This window comes from Triticum urartu, chromosome 3 (assembly GCF_003073215.2).
Source record: "Triticum urartu cultivar G1812 chromosome 3, Tu2.1, whole genome shotgun sequence".
Classification (NCBI taxonomy): Eukaryota; Viridiplantae; Streptophyta; class Magnoliopsida; order Poales; family Poaceae; genus Triticum; species Triticum urartu.
The window spans coordinates 723,898,429-723,913,283 of NC_053024.1; the positions used below are offsets into that span (position 1 = coordinate 723,898,429).

Below are 14,855 nucleotides of genomic sequence, written 5' to 3' on the forward strand. Positions count from 1 at the left end.
ATTAGAAAAGCTTTAGCATACGAACTACACGATCTAGTGCTATGCTTAGGATTGGGTCTTGTCCATCACATCATTCTCCTAATGATGTGATCCCGTTATCAACGACATCCAATGTCTATGGTTAGGAAACCGTAACCATCTATTGATCAACGAGCTAGTCAACTAGAGGCTTACTAGGGACATGGTGTTGTCTATGTATCCACACATGTATCTGAGTTTCCTATCAATACAATTATAGCATGGATAATAAACGATTATCATGAACAAGGAAATATAATAATAACCAATTTATTATTGCCTCTAGGGCATATTTCCAACAGTCTCCCACTTGCACTAGAGTCAATAATCTAGTTCACATCGCTATGTGAATAACACTCACAGGTCACATCGCCATGTGACCAACACCCAAGAGTTTACTAGAGTCAGTAGTCTAGTTCACATCACTATGTGATTAACACTCAATGAGTTTTAGGTTTGATCATGTTGCTTGTGAGAGAGGTTTTAGTCAACGGGTCCGAACCTTTCAGATCCGTGTGTGCTTTACAAATCTCTATGTCATCTCCTAGATGTAGCTACCACGCTCTATTTGGAGCTATTCCAAATAACTGTTCTACTTGGAGCTATTCTAAATTGTTGCTCCATTATATGCATCCGGTATCTCTACTCAGAGCTATCCGGATAGGTGTTAAGCTTGCATCGACGTAACCCTTTACGACGAACTCTTTTACCACCTCCATAATCGGGAAAATTCCTTAGTCCACTAGTTACTAAGGATAACTTTGACCGCTGTCCTGTGATCCATTCTTGGATCACTCTTGTACCCCTTGACTGACTCATGGCAAGGCACACTTCAGGTGCGGTACACAGCATAGCATACTGTAGAGCCTATGTTTTAAGCATAGGGGACGACCTTCGTCCTTTCTCTCTATTCTGCCATGGTCGAGCTTTAAGTCTTAACTTCATACCTTACAACTCAGGCAAGAACTCCTTCTTTGACTGATCCATCTTGAACAACTTCAAGATCATGTCAAGGTATGTGCTCATTTGAAAGTACCATTAAGCGTTTTGATCTATCCTTATAGATCTTGATGCTCAATGCTCAAGTAGCTTAATCCAGGCTTTCCATTGAAAACACTTTCCAAATAACCCTATATGCTTTCCAGAAATTCTACGTCATTTCCGATCAACAATATGTTAAAACATATACTAATCAGAAATTCTATAGTGCTCCCACTCACTTCTTTGGAAATACAAGTTTCTCATAAACTTCGTATACACCCAAAATCTTTGATCATCATCAAAGCATACATTCCAACTCCGAGATGCTTACTCCAGTCCCTAGAAGGATTGCTGGAGCTTTGCATACTTATTAGCATCTTTCAGGATTGACAAAACCTTCCGGTTGTATCACATACAACCTTTCCTCAAGAAAATGTCATCGAGGAAACAATGTTTTGACATCCTATCTGCAAGATTTCATAAATAATGCAGTAATCGCTAATATAATTCCAACAGACTCTTAGCATCTCTACGAGTGAGAAAGTCTCATCGTAGTCAACTCCTTGAACTTGTCGGAAAAACATCTTAACGACAAGTCGAGCTTTCTTAATGGTGACATTTACCATCATTGTCCGTCTTCCTTTTAAAATCCATCTGCACTCAACAGCCTTACGACCATCAAGTAGTTCTTCCAAAGTCTACACTTTGTTTTCATACATGGATCCTCTCTCGGATTATATGGCCTCAAGCCATTTATCGGAATCCAGGCCCACCATCGCTTCTCCATAGCTCGTAGGTTCATTGTTGTCTAGCAACATGACTTCCAAGACAGGATTACGTACCACTCTGAAGTAGTACGTATCCTTGTCATCCCACGAGGTTTGGGAGTGACTTGATCCGAAGTCTCATGATCAATATCATAAGCTTCCACTTCATTTGGTGTAGGTGCCACAGGAACAACTCTTTGTGCCCTGCTATACACTAGTTGAAGTGACGGTTCAATAACCTCATCAAGTCTCCACCATCCTCCCACTCAATTCTTTCGAGAGAAACTTTTCCTCGAGAAAGGACCCGATTCTAGAAACAATCCCTTATTGCTTTCGGATCTGAGACAGGAGGTATACCCAACTGTTTTGGGTGTCCTATGAAGATGCATTTATCCGCTTTGGGTTCGAGCTTATCGGCCTGAAACTTTTTCATATAAGCGTCGCAGCCCCAAACTTTTAAGAAATGACAGCTTAGGTTTCTCTAAACCATAGTTCATACGGTGTCATCTCATCGGAATTACGTGGTGCCCCATTTAAAGTGAATGTGGTTGTCTTTAATGCCTAACCCATAAACTATCATGGTAATTCGATAAGAGACATCATGGTATGCATCATATCCAATAGGGTGCAGTTATGATGTTCGGACACACCATCACACTATGGTGTTCCAGGTTGTATCAGTTGTGAAACGATTTCCACAATGTCTTAATTTTGGCCAAACTCGTAATTCAGATATTCATCTCTATGATCATATCATAGATCTTTTAATCCTCTTGTCACGACGATCTTTCAACTTCACACTGAAATTACTTGAACCTTTCAATAATTCAGACTTGTGATTCATCAAGTAAATGTACTCAACATCTACTCAAATCATCTGTGAAGAAAGAACATAACGATATCCACTACATGCCTCAGCACTCATTGGACTGCACACATCAAAATGTATTACTTCCAACAATTTGCTTTCTAGTTCCATTTTACTGAAACCGAGGCTTTCAGTCATTTTGCCCATGTGGTATGATTTTCATGCCTCAAGTGATTCAAAATCAAGTGAGTCCAAACGGTCCATTTGCATGGAGTTTCTTCATGCATATACACCAATAGACATGGTTCGCATGTCTCAAACTTTTCAAAACGAGTGAGCCCAAAGATCCATCAACATGGAGCTTCTTCATGCATTTTATACCGATATGACTTACGTGGCAGTGCCACAAGTAGGTGGTACTATCATTACTATCCTATATCTTTTGGCATGAACATGTGTATCACTACGATCGAGATTCAATAAACCATTCATTTTAGGTGTAAGACCATTGAAGGTATTATTCAAATAAACAGAGTAACCATTATTCTCCTTAAATAAATAACCGTATTGTGATAGACATAATCCAATCATGTCTATGCTCAACGCAAACACCAATCTTGATGGTAGAAGGAGCGTACGATATTTGATTAACCTTGGAAATACTTCCAACACATATCGTCATCTCACCTTTAGCTAGTCTCTGTTTATTCCGTAGCCTTTTGTTTCGAGTTACTAACACTTAGCAACCGAACCGGTATCTAATACCCTGGTGCTACTAGGAGTACTAGTAAAGTACACATCAACACAATGTATATCCAATATACTTCTATCGACCTTGCCAGCCTTCTAATCTACCAAGTATCTAGGGTAATTCTGCTCCAGTGGTTGTTCCCCTTATTACAGAAGCACTTAGTCTCGGGTTTGAGTTCAACCTTGGGTTTCTTCACTAGAGAAGCAGCTGAATTGCCGTGTCATGAAGTATCCCTTCTTGCCCTTGCCCTTCTTGAAACTAGTGGTTTCACTAACCATCAACAATTGATGCTCCTTTCTTGATTTCTACTTTCGCGGTGTCAAACATCACGAATATCTCAAGGATCATCATATATGTCCCTGATACATTATAGTTCATCACGAAGCTCTAGCAGCTTGGTGGTAATGACTTCGGAGAAACATCACTATCTCATCTGGAAGATCAACTCCCAGTTGATTCAAGCGATTGTTGTACTCAGACAATCTGAGCACAAGCTCAACAATTGAGCTTTTCTCCCTTAGTTTGCAGGCTAAGAAAATCGTCGGAGGTCTTATACCTCTTGACGTGGACACGAGCTTGAAATCCCAATTTCAGCCCTCAAAACATCTCATATGTTTCGCGACGTTTCAAAACGTCTTTGGTGCCTCAACTCTATACCGTTTAACTGAACTATCATGTAGTTATCAAAACGTGTATGTCCGATGTTCGCAACATCCACAGACAACGTTCGAGGTTCAGCACACTGAGCGGTGCATTAAGGACATAAGCCTTCTAAGAAGCAATGAGGACAATCCTCAGTCTACGGACCTAGTCCGCATAATTGCTACTATCAACTTTCAACTAATTTTTCTCTAGGAACATATCTAAACAGTAGAACTGAAGCGCGAGCTACGACATAATTTGCAAAGATCTTTTGACTATGTTCAGGATAATTAAGTTCATCTTATGAACTCCCACTCAGATAGACATCCCTCTAGTCATCTAAGTGATTACATGATCCGAGTCAACCAGGCCGTGTCCGATCATCACGTGAGACGGACTAGTCATCATCAGTGAACATCTTCATGTTGATCGTATCTACCATACGACTCATGCTTGACCTTTCGGTCTTCTGTGTTCCGAGGCCATGTCTGTACATGCTAGGCTCGTCAAGTTAACCCTAAGTGTTTTGCATGTGTTCCGAGGCCATGTCTGTACATGCTAGGCTCGTCAACACCCGTTGTATGTGAACGTAAGGATCCATCACACCCGATCATCACGGCGTGCTTAGAAACGACGAACTGTAGCAACGGTGCACAGTTAGGGGAGAACACTTCTTGAAATTTTAATGAGGGATCATCTTATTTACTACCGTCGTTCTAAGCAAATAAGATGTATAAACATGATAAACATCACATGCAATCAAATAATAGTGACATGATATGGCCAATATCATATAGCTCCTTTGATCTCCATCTTGGGGCTCCATGATCATCTTGTCACCGGCATGACACCATGATCTCCATCATCATGATCTCCATCATCGTGTCTCCATGAAGTTGTCACGTCGTCTATTACTTCTACTACTACAGCTAACGGTTAGCAATAAAGTAAAGTAATTACATGACGTTTATGTTGACACGCAGGTCATGAATAAATTAAGACAACTCCTATGGCTTCTGCCGGTTGTCATACTCATCGACATGCAAGTCGTGATTCCTATTACAAGAACATGATCAATCTCATACATCACATATATCATTCATCACATCCTTTTGGCCATATCACATCACATAGCATACCCTGCAAAAACAAGTTAGACGTCCTCTAATTGTTGTTTGCATGTTTTACGTGGCTGCTATGGGTTTCTAGCAAGAACGTTTCTTACCTACGCAAAGACCACAACGTGATATGCCAATTGCTATTTACCCTTCATAAGGACCCTTTTCATCGAATCCGATCCGACTAAAGTAGGAGAGACAGACACCCGCTAGCCACCTTATGCAACTAGTGCATGTCAGTCGGTGGAACCTGTCTCACGTAAGAGTACGTGTAAGGTCGGTCCGGGCCGCTTCATCCCACGATGCCGCCGAATCAAGATAAGACTAGTAACGGCAAGCATATTGAACAAAATCAACGCCCACAACTACTTTGTGTTCTACTCGTGCATAGAAACTACGCATAGACCTAGCTCATGATGCCACTGATGGAGAACGTAGCAGAAATTCAAAATTTTCCTACGTGTCACCAAGATCTATCTATGGAGAAACTAGCAACGAGGGGAAGGAGAGTGCATCTACATACCCTTATAGATCGCTAAGCGGAAGCGTTCAAGTGAACGGGGTTGATGGAGTCGTACTCGTCGTGATTCAAATCACCGATGATCCTAGCGCCGAACGGACGGCACCTCCGCGTTCAACACACGTACAGAACGGAGACGTCTCCCACGCCTTGATCCAGCAAGGAGAAAGGGAGAGGTTGAGGAAGACTCCATCCAGCAGCAGCACAACGGCGTGGTGGTGATGGAGGAGCATGGCAATCCTGCAGGGCTTCGCTAAGCGCTGCGGGAGGAGGAAGATGTGTCACGGGAGGGAGAGGGAGGCGCCAGGCCTTAGATTGGTTTGCTCCTCCTTTTCCCCACTATATATAGGGCCAAGGGAGAGGGGGAGGCGCAGCCCTTGCCCCTTCCTCCAAGGAAGGGTGCGGCCAAGGGTGGGGAGGAGTCCATCCTCCCCAAGGCACCTCGGAGGTGCCTTCCCCCTTTAGGACTCTCCCCTTTTTCTCTCTCTTGGCGCATGGGCCTCTTGGGGCTGGTGCCCTTGGCCCATATAGGCCAAGGCACCCCCTACAGCCCATGTGGCCCCCCGGGGCAGGTGGCCCCACCCGGTGGACCCCCGGGACCCTTCCGGTGGTCCCGGTACAATACCGGTGACCCCGAAACTTGTCCCGATGGCCGAAATAGCACTTCCTATATATAATTCTTTACCTCCGGACCATTCCGGAACTCCTCGTGACGTCCGGGATCTCATCCGGGACTCCGAACAACATTCGGGTTACCGCATACTAATATCTCTATAACCCTAGCGTCACCGAACCTTAAGTGTGTAGACCCTACGGGTTCGGGAGACATGCAGACATGACCGAGACGTTCTCCGGTCAATAACCAACAGCGGGATCTGGATACCCATGTTGGCTCCCACATGTTCCACGATGATCTCATCGGATGAACCACGATGTCAAGGACTTAATCAATCCCGTATACAATTCCCTTTGTCTAGCGGTATTGTACTTGCCCGAGATTCGATCGTCGGTATCCTATACCTTGTTCAATCTCGTTACCGGCAAGTCTCTTTACTCGTTCCGTAACACATCATCCCGTGATCAACTCCTTGGTCACATTGCGCATATGATGATGTCCTACCGAGTGGGCCCAGAGATACCTCTCCGCTTACACGGAGTGACAAATCCCAGTCTCGATTCGTGCCAACCCAACAGACACTTTCGGAGATACCTGTAATGCACCTTTATAGTCACCCAGTTACGTTGTGACGTTTGATACACCCAAAGCATTCCTACGGTATCCGGGAGTTGCACAATCTCATGGTCTAAGGAAATGATACTTGACATTAGAAAAAGCTTTAGCATACGAACTACACGATCTAGTGCTATGGCTTAGGATTGGGTCTTGTCCATCACATCATTCTCCTAATGATGTGATCCCGTTATCAACGACATCCAATGTCCATGGGTTAGGAAACCGTAACCATCTATTGATCAACGAGCTAGTCAACTAGAGGCTTACTAGGGACATGGTGTTGTCTATGTATCCACACATGTATCTGAGTTTCCTATCAATACAATTATAGCATGGATAATAAACGATTATCATGAACAAGGAAATATAATAATAACCAATTTATTATTGCCTCTAGGGCATATTTCCAACGGTACCAAGCCTATGAGGCTGGTGCTGCATAGTCGTTGCCGGAGTAGGCCACGAGCGCTACAGAGCGACTCAGTTGATTCTCCGTGATGGTCCCGTCCTTGACCATCTTCTTGAAAGTGTCAACCTGCTTGGCGAGGGCAGGGACCTCGTGCAATGTACTGTCCAACACGCATGCACCACCGGTAGCAAAGGTCATGCCGGACGGGTCGCAGGTTTTATCTGCCGTGCGGGCATGCGCTGGAGGGGCTTCCTCCAATCCCAGCATTGCTGCTGCAAGTTATCAATAAAACAATGAGTAGGGTTGATTGTGATGCACCATAGATTACAGCATAACATGAGATTACAATATAACAGAGTATCTTTTTAGGGTAATATAACATACTAGTACTTACCGATGAAATCCTACTGAATTTTGCAGTTTGAGAAGCGGCCGGACAGAGTATTCGGCCGCGGAAACCCATCGGCATCAACGTAGTTGGAGCCGTAGGGGTAGGCCCATTGCCCGCGACATCTCAGTGACAGGGGTTGGTCGGAGGGAGGTTCCCATTGTCGGCGAAGTCATCCCCAAACACAAAGAAGGTGTAGCTCACGCCTTCTTCTGAATGGCCGCCGGTAGGCGCAGGCCGGGCCTCCACACCATTGAGATTCAGAACGAGGAGGAGGATGAGGACGAGGCCGAGGGCGGCCGGAAGAAGCTTCATTGATCCCGGCGGCGTGGTGGCGGATCGTTCTACTACCACTGGCCCGAGGATCACGATCACCCAGCCGGCCGCTACTCTTTCGCCAACGAAAAACCAGGAACGCAAAGCGCTTGTCTGCCATGCTCGTACACCATGGCCTGCTGCCTCTCCCTTGTCAATATATGGAAGTTGGAACCACGGACCAGCAAAACAAGTCGAAGTCGGGCTAGCGACCTCTACCGGAGTCGGAGCCGTAGCACAGTCGGACACGGATTGACGAATACGAGTATATATACGACTCGTGGACGGTACGTCGTTCGCTGTTCGTCTCGCGAGGCCTGCGCATCCTCTGCATGCCCTCCTCCCCGCTGCGCACCGCCGTCAGCTCGTCGGCCGCGCTGCCGGTTGTCCTCGCCCCTCCGCCGGACTGTATTTTCTCCAGTTTTGCTATGGGAGTACCTAGAACTCATCTAGAATGAGAATATAATTTGGTCTCATTCACTTGAAAAACAAGAACATATACCATCCACGTCAGCACACACACATCTTATAGCATCTTATAGCATCACAATTCCAATGACTATAAGATGAATGATACCAAATTATATCTCATCTAGATGAGTTCTAGCAAAACTGTTTTGCTATTAACCTCCGCCCCAGTTGGACTGTTGGAGCCGTCGGCGCGTTACCTTCTGCTCTGTCTGAGGCTTTGTAGCAGCTCAACGTTGGCGGTTGTCACATTCTCAGTAACTTATAGTACTTTAATGGTCTAACCGTAGAACAAGTACGTATTTAACCAGTCATACTTAATGGGAAGATGCTCATAAGAAGCTGTATTTCTCATGAGGACTTGTTGGTACTGACAAGTAATAAGCATAATTTTCCTCTTACAAAGTAGAACCAAGAACATTTGAATTTAGATCACAAGAACATAATTGTGGGGAATTGGCTTAAAATGGTGTCAAGTCACGAGACTGAATTCCTCTTACATTTCCTCATCTTCCATACATATGTTCCGGAAATGCTAGAATAAGTTCTGAGAATAAGTATGAAACTGAACATGTAGTGCATGAGAGGCTGTGATAGTCGTCTTCATTAGTTCTGGGCTTCAACAGGACCTGATGCTGAGCTCCCTGATGAAGTGGACGAGCCGCTCCAACTCGGACGACGACGACCCCACCTCCGCGACATCCAGCCTCAACTGCTGCACCATAGCTTACCGAAAAAGGCTTTCGCCCCGCTTTATAAATAAAGCAAACCGCCAAGAGCACACATACACAAACTAGTTCAGCACACACACATACACCCAAGTCACATAACGAGGAGTACAAAGGTTCTGCTGAGGACACAGCTCAACAAGCCCAGAATAAACAAAAAAATGAGGGCACAGCTGCACCATAGCTTGGGCCACGCCCCTCTGATCTCGTCGAACTCCATGGCCTCCCTCGTCGTCCTCTCAACGACGCCTCTGTCGCAGACGTCCTTCATGTCCAGCCCCGTCCTCCACACGACGCCCACAAAGCGGCTGTTGATCTGCTGGTCAGAAATTAAAGGGCCGGCACACCATTGGCACGCCTTCCATGGCGCACTCCTCCAGCGTCGAGTTCCATCCGGCATGTGTCAGGAAGCAGCCCACCACCCGGTGCCGCAGCACGTCCCGCTGAGGAGCCCACTCGACGGCTCTCGTGCCTTGCCGCCCTCCACCCCGACAGCTTCTCGGAGGAGCGCGGAGCTCGTCATCTGGACCATGTCCGGCCAGAGCGCCAAGAGGAAGGCGTACCCAGTAGCACCAGGCCGGAGAGGAACTCGGAACTGCTCGTGTGTGATCATCGCGCGGCTCCCCAGGCTCACGTACACGACGGACCAGTCCTCGTGGCTGTCCAGCCACACCATGCACCCGTCGTCCTCTCTCCACAGGCTTGGCTTGCGCGAACCTTGACCCTGGCGTGCAGCGGGCCTATGGCAAACATGTTGCTTGTGCGCGACGCAATGTGGGCGAGCGCTGGCTTGCGCTCCATGGACGCAGTGGTGTTGAGTATGAGCGCACAAGCTTTGCTGGAGCGAGCGGTGACCTCGGCGAGCTTGAGCACCCAGGGGTCTGTGTCGCCTTGTTCAGCTAGCGCAGTAGTACCCGGGGTAGATCTCAGCGCCGGAGGAAGCCCTCCATCCCCGGAACGCCGCACACCGGGTCGTCCGCAGGGAAGGGGCTCTCGCCGAGCTTGGGCATGGACAGGAGCGCCAGCCGCCAGGTAGCTGCAGGCGCTGTGCGTGGCAAAGGCGAGCGTCGGGATGCCGAGCTCCTTGGCGACGTCGATGGCGAACGTCACGGTTGCCATCAGCAACAGCGCATGTCACCGGCGCGTCGGCGGACAAGAGCAGGGCACAATATGCGGCACTGCTGGTCCATCCGCATGGACTCAGAAGCTCTAAGAAGCTGCGAGGGTGGTTGTCGGGAGGCCGGCCGTCAGGGATGGAAAGCAGCGTAGGCCGCGGCGGCAAAGGCGTCTGAGCAGACAGCGGAGATTGTGCTCGATGTGGAGGAAAGTGACCTGGAGGCCGGCATCGACAAGGGCCGGTGGCGAAATGGAGCATGGGTTGGTGTGTGCATCTGAAGAGTTTTTCTCAATTTCTTGAGCTTCCGGGGCTTGAGCTGCAAGGGTGGTTTTGTTTGCACACACATGACCTTGGATGTACTTTTCTCCACAGGTGTACAGAGGCCGTTTGCAATGTCTGAACTCCTTGAGTTGCTTTGCTTCGCCACAGATCTCTGTTGCAAACAGAGGGCGAGTATAATTTTCCTAGCGAGGTGCTTATAAATTTGCTCTAAACCCAGCTGTTTCTGAATCTTAGGGTTTTGCATCTTCTGACGCTCCAACACAACCTCCTGCACATGCACAAGAGCATATTCAGCCGCTAGTACCATAGGCTGGGGTAACTGAATTTCAACAGCCGCTCAAATTTCCTCTTTCAGGCCCAACACAAACTGAGTCACCAACATTGTTTCACCGATGTCTGCATCATACAACCGGACTTGATAGACGAGCTGATTGAACATGGTGCGATACTGGTGTACTGAATCATCTTGTTTCAATAACAGTAATTCCATCAAACAGTTGTGGTGCACATTCACATCGAATTCCCGCAGTATCGCTCTGATAGAGCTAGAAGTAGACCTAGCAGTTGTCCAGCCACATGCGGACCCGTCGCCGCCGAAGCACGCAGGGAAACTCCATCTTCGGCATCCACGGCCGCTTGAAGCTTTGCTCATCAGGAGGACGCAGAGATTGCGCCACCCTCCCTGGATCAAACGGTCAATGAAGCTCCAGAGGTGCCTGAACAGTAGACGCGGCAGTCGGGGATGCTGCAAAACACCCTGGTTGCGCCAGCCGGTCCAGATCCGCGTCCTGAGTGCTATGAGACTCCTTGATCGCGCGCGCCACATGAACTTACTCCTGATGGATTTCTCCGTTGGAAGTGACCGAGAGATCCCCCTTGGCTTCAACTTGATCCAAGCGTTGTACTTGCTCGGAAAACTTGACGTCGAGTCCGTCGAGCCGCGCGATGATCTTGTTGATGTGCGACACCTGCTCACCGATCCCCTTAAGCTTGTGGGATGCCAGCCCCTGCAGCACACGCGCCTCGGACGTTGCCATGACCTCCACCAAATGCCTAGTCTGCGCGCTTGGCTTGAACGGAGCTGTCGTTACCCTCTCTGAACCAGAACAACGCTGATCTTGGATTTACAGGCGGCTATCGAAGCAGCCGCGCAACTGATCGGTCGATGTTACAATCCAATCTCCACCGCCTGCCTGCTCTGTTCCCGGCCGTCTCGCCTGTTGGAGTAGGGGCGATGACATCAACGGCCGTGGGCACCGAATGCCCGACCCTCAACTCCATCGCGTGACCCATCACCATAACGATGAGCTTGTCGAGCTCTCTCTAGTGCTTTTCGTGCGCCTCATCCGACGCCACCGAGAGCGTCTCATGGATGGATGACCTTGGCTTCTGGCGTGAGGCTGGCTCTCCATCAGCTCATGTCTATGGTGCACCACCTCCGCCGAGAGTGTATCGTGGGGGCGGGAAGGATCTAGACTGAGGTCCGGCGAGGATCAATGGCTCTATACACCAATTGTTAGGAGCAGAGTGGGATCAAGGAATCGGCGCGGCTATGTTGTAATTCAAATGCACTCCTCACGCCTTTGTTAGATGTGCGGTTACATGTAAGATACAGGTAAACTATAATCTGACGGCTCTCAGCCGCTTACCAGTTCGCCCAATGAAAATGCACACGACACCCCTCTTTTATAGCTAGCCTAGGACCCAGTCCTTCGGACTGTAAAAACGCCGTGACTTTGTGCCGTGGTGGCTGACAGGTGGGTCTGGGATGGCAGCCTCTTCTACATCTTGGTTGTCAGTAGAAGTGCCTACATCATCAGATAGTACTTTTCGCATCTGGATTCACGTCCTATCAGCATTCAAATTCACTGTTTGTCGTTCAAACCACGATATCAATCTTCACCATCCTACTCGGAGGCCTGCATGGGCTCACCCCTTTGTTAAACATGATGGACTGACACGTACCGGAGCCCAATCATTTTCAAAGCATGTGCGTGTGCCCTATCTCGCTCTTTGCGAGATAGTAGCTCCTCTAGCCTATGGCGCCCCTGCTACCAGGTCGGTCCAATAACACGTGTTCCGTGGGTTCAGTGGGAGTGGTTTTAGGACCCTTATGGATCGGTTTTGGAAGCTTCTGTGTTTTTTCTTCTTATTTTTCTTTGTGTTTTCCCATTGGTTTTTGTCAGGTTTATTATTATTATTATTATTATTGGTAATTAATTTTTTGTTTGTTCTTTTTTATATATTTTTGCATTTTCTTTTTTTGTTTTCTTCAATTTTCAGTGACATGTTGAATTTTTTCAATACACTTTGAACAATTATTATATACATGTTAAATATTTTCAGATAATGTTAAACAATGTTTTATGTACACTATGAAGATTTATTAGAAATACAAGTTAAAAATTATAAAATGCAGAACAGAATTTTTATAATACATAGTAAATAATTTTGAAAAATCGTTAAAAAAATTAAAAAATTTCATGAACATTTTTTGTAAAACATGCGAATATTTCTGAACTATTTATAAACCATATTTTACATGGAAGAAACATTTTTAATATGTTATGAACCATTTTTTAATGCTTGACCAATTTTTTACATATTCTGAACATTTTTTAAATATCACTAAACATAGGTTTAAACAGGTGATAATTTTTTAGATGTCCCTAATTTTTTTTGAATGATATGAATGTTTTAAAAATGCCATGAACATAGTTTAAACGTGTCAATATTTGCCCGGATAAGATTTTATATTACATGAACATTTTTAATGCAATGTGAACTTTTTAAAACTCAAGTAAAGGAATTTTAGAAAATTAGTTCACTTAATGTTTAACCCGCTTCAGGCGAGAGTGTCTAATGTTAATCTCTTTGTCCATGTTGACGAGGTAGAGGTCGTTTTGATCATGTCAGGGTGTCTAATAGGTCATCCCATTAGACAGTCTGCATTACTGGGGTGGCGGTCGTTTTGATAATATCAAATTCTTCTCCTCGTCCTTTTCTCTAGACAACAATCAGATCTGTAGATGGTGGTCACCAACGTCTTCTCGCATAACCTAACCCCATATTCGAAGTTTTAATGGATCCGGCAGTGATGAGGAGGAAGATTATCTTGTTAGAATATGCACAAGCATGCGTATCTATATCTATACCCACTAATAAAGAGAATCAATATTCTTGGCCCGTCATGAAATTTTACGAAAAATCCCCTCAACCTTGCCATTTTTCAGCATGTCCCTCTCTCGGTTTCCCGTCTCGCACACAGCTATGGGCCGGACCCTTCACGTTGTATGTTATGGCCCAACTACCTCTAGGAGGAGGGGAAAAGAGCTGCATGAAATGGGGATCGAACTTGCGACCGTTTGCGCAGGCCATGAGGTAGTAGCTAGCTAAGATATGTTATGCTTATGTCAAAATAATGGTTCACTTGTTAAATAGTCTCACATCGCCCTCCTACATCCATTCAAATCACTTAATATACGTGTGTGAAGCTTCACGTACCAAGTTGGCTACTGAATGTTAGGTGCATGGGCGAAGTGGTTAGAGAACATATACATACCACAGCTGTTGTGCACTTTAAAGAAGGACCCCAGAGAGACCCGATTAAACTGGTCACGTGAACCGGATTCCTGCATGTCGCACGCAGCCACGTGTTTTCTTTGACAAAGCAACGTGATTGCACTATAATTCTTCCTAAATTTAAATGCACGCTACTTTTCTCACCCGTTGCAATGCACGAGCATATATGCTAGTTTTTTTCTTTTGAGAATTAGGCATATGTGCTAGTCGTATATTAATAGAAGAGAGGGTAAATAAGCCCATCCATGGTTTTGCACTCTCGGCCCGAGGGCCAAACACATCCACGGACTACTCCCTACGTCCCCGCCTATACAACACTACAAAGAAAGATGGTAAATCTCCACGCAAGAGCCCCCGCCATGTGCCAAGCTTTGCCTTCCTCAAGTATTCGGCTAAGAACTACTGCCACTGATGGATAAGTGTTATTAAAGACAATGGCATTCCGTTTCCATATCTCAGAAGACCAAAATGTTGAGGGTATTGAAATCCTTCCGGAGATTTGGTAGTGTCCCGTGGGGTGTGCACCAAGGGAGTAGCAAATCATTGGTAGTTGGTGTCCAATCCACCTGCCTCCATGTCGAAAAAACCGCTTGCCAGATAGAGCGGGCAAACACACAAGCCAGCAAGATGTGCTCGATGCTCTCCTCTCTCTGGTCGCGCAGAGGGCATGTTGTCTGATGCAGCAGACCGCGCCTTGCCAAGCGATCAGGTCCAACACTTATCTTTG

The 14,855-nt window shown here is 46.4% G+C and overlaps 2 pseudogenes; both read right to left on the reverse strand.

The window, feature by feature from the left end:
- The window catches only part of LOC125549441, a 17,203-nt pseudogene extending 9,252 nt beyond the window's left edge, over window positions 1–7,951 (reverse strand).
- A 1,087-nt stretch (window positions 7,952–9,038) lies between these two features.
- On the reverse strand, window positions 9,039–11,827 carry LOC125547324 (annotated as a pseudogene).
- Window positions 11,828–14,855: the final 3,028 nt, after the last annotated feature.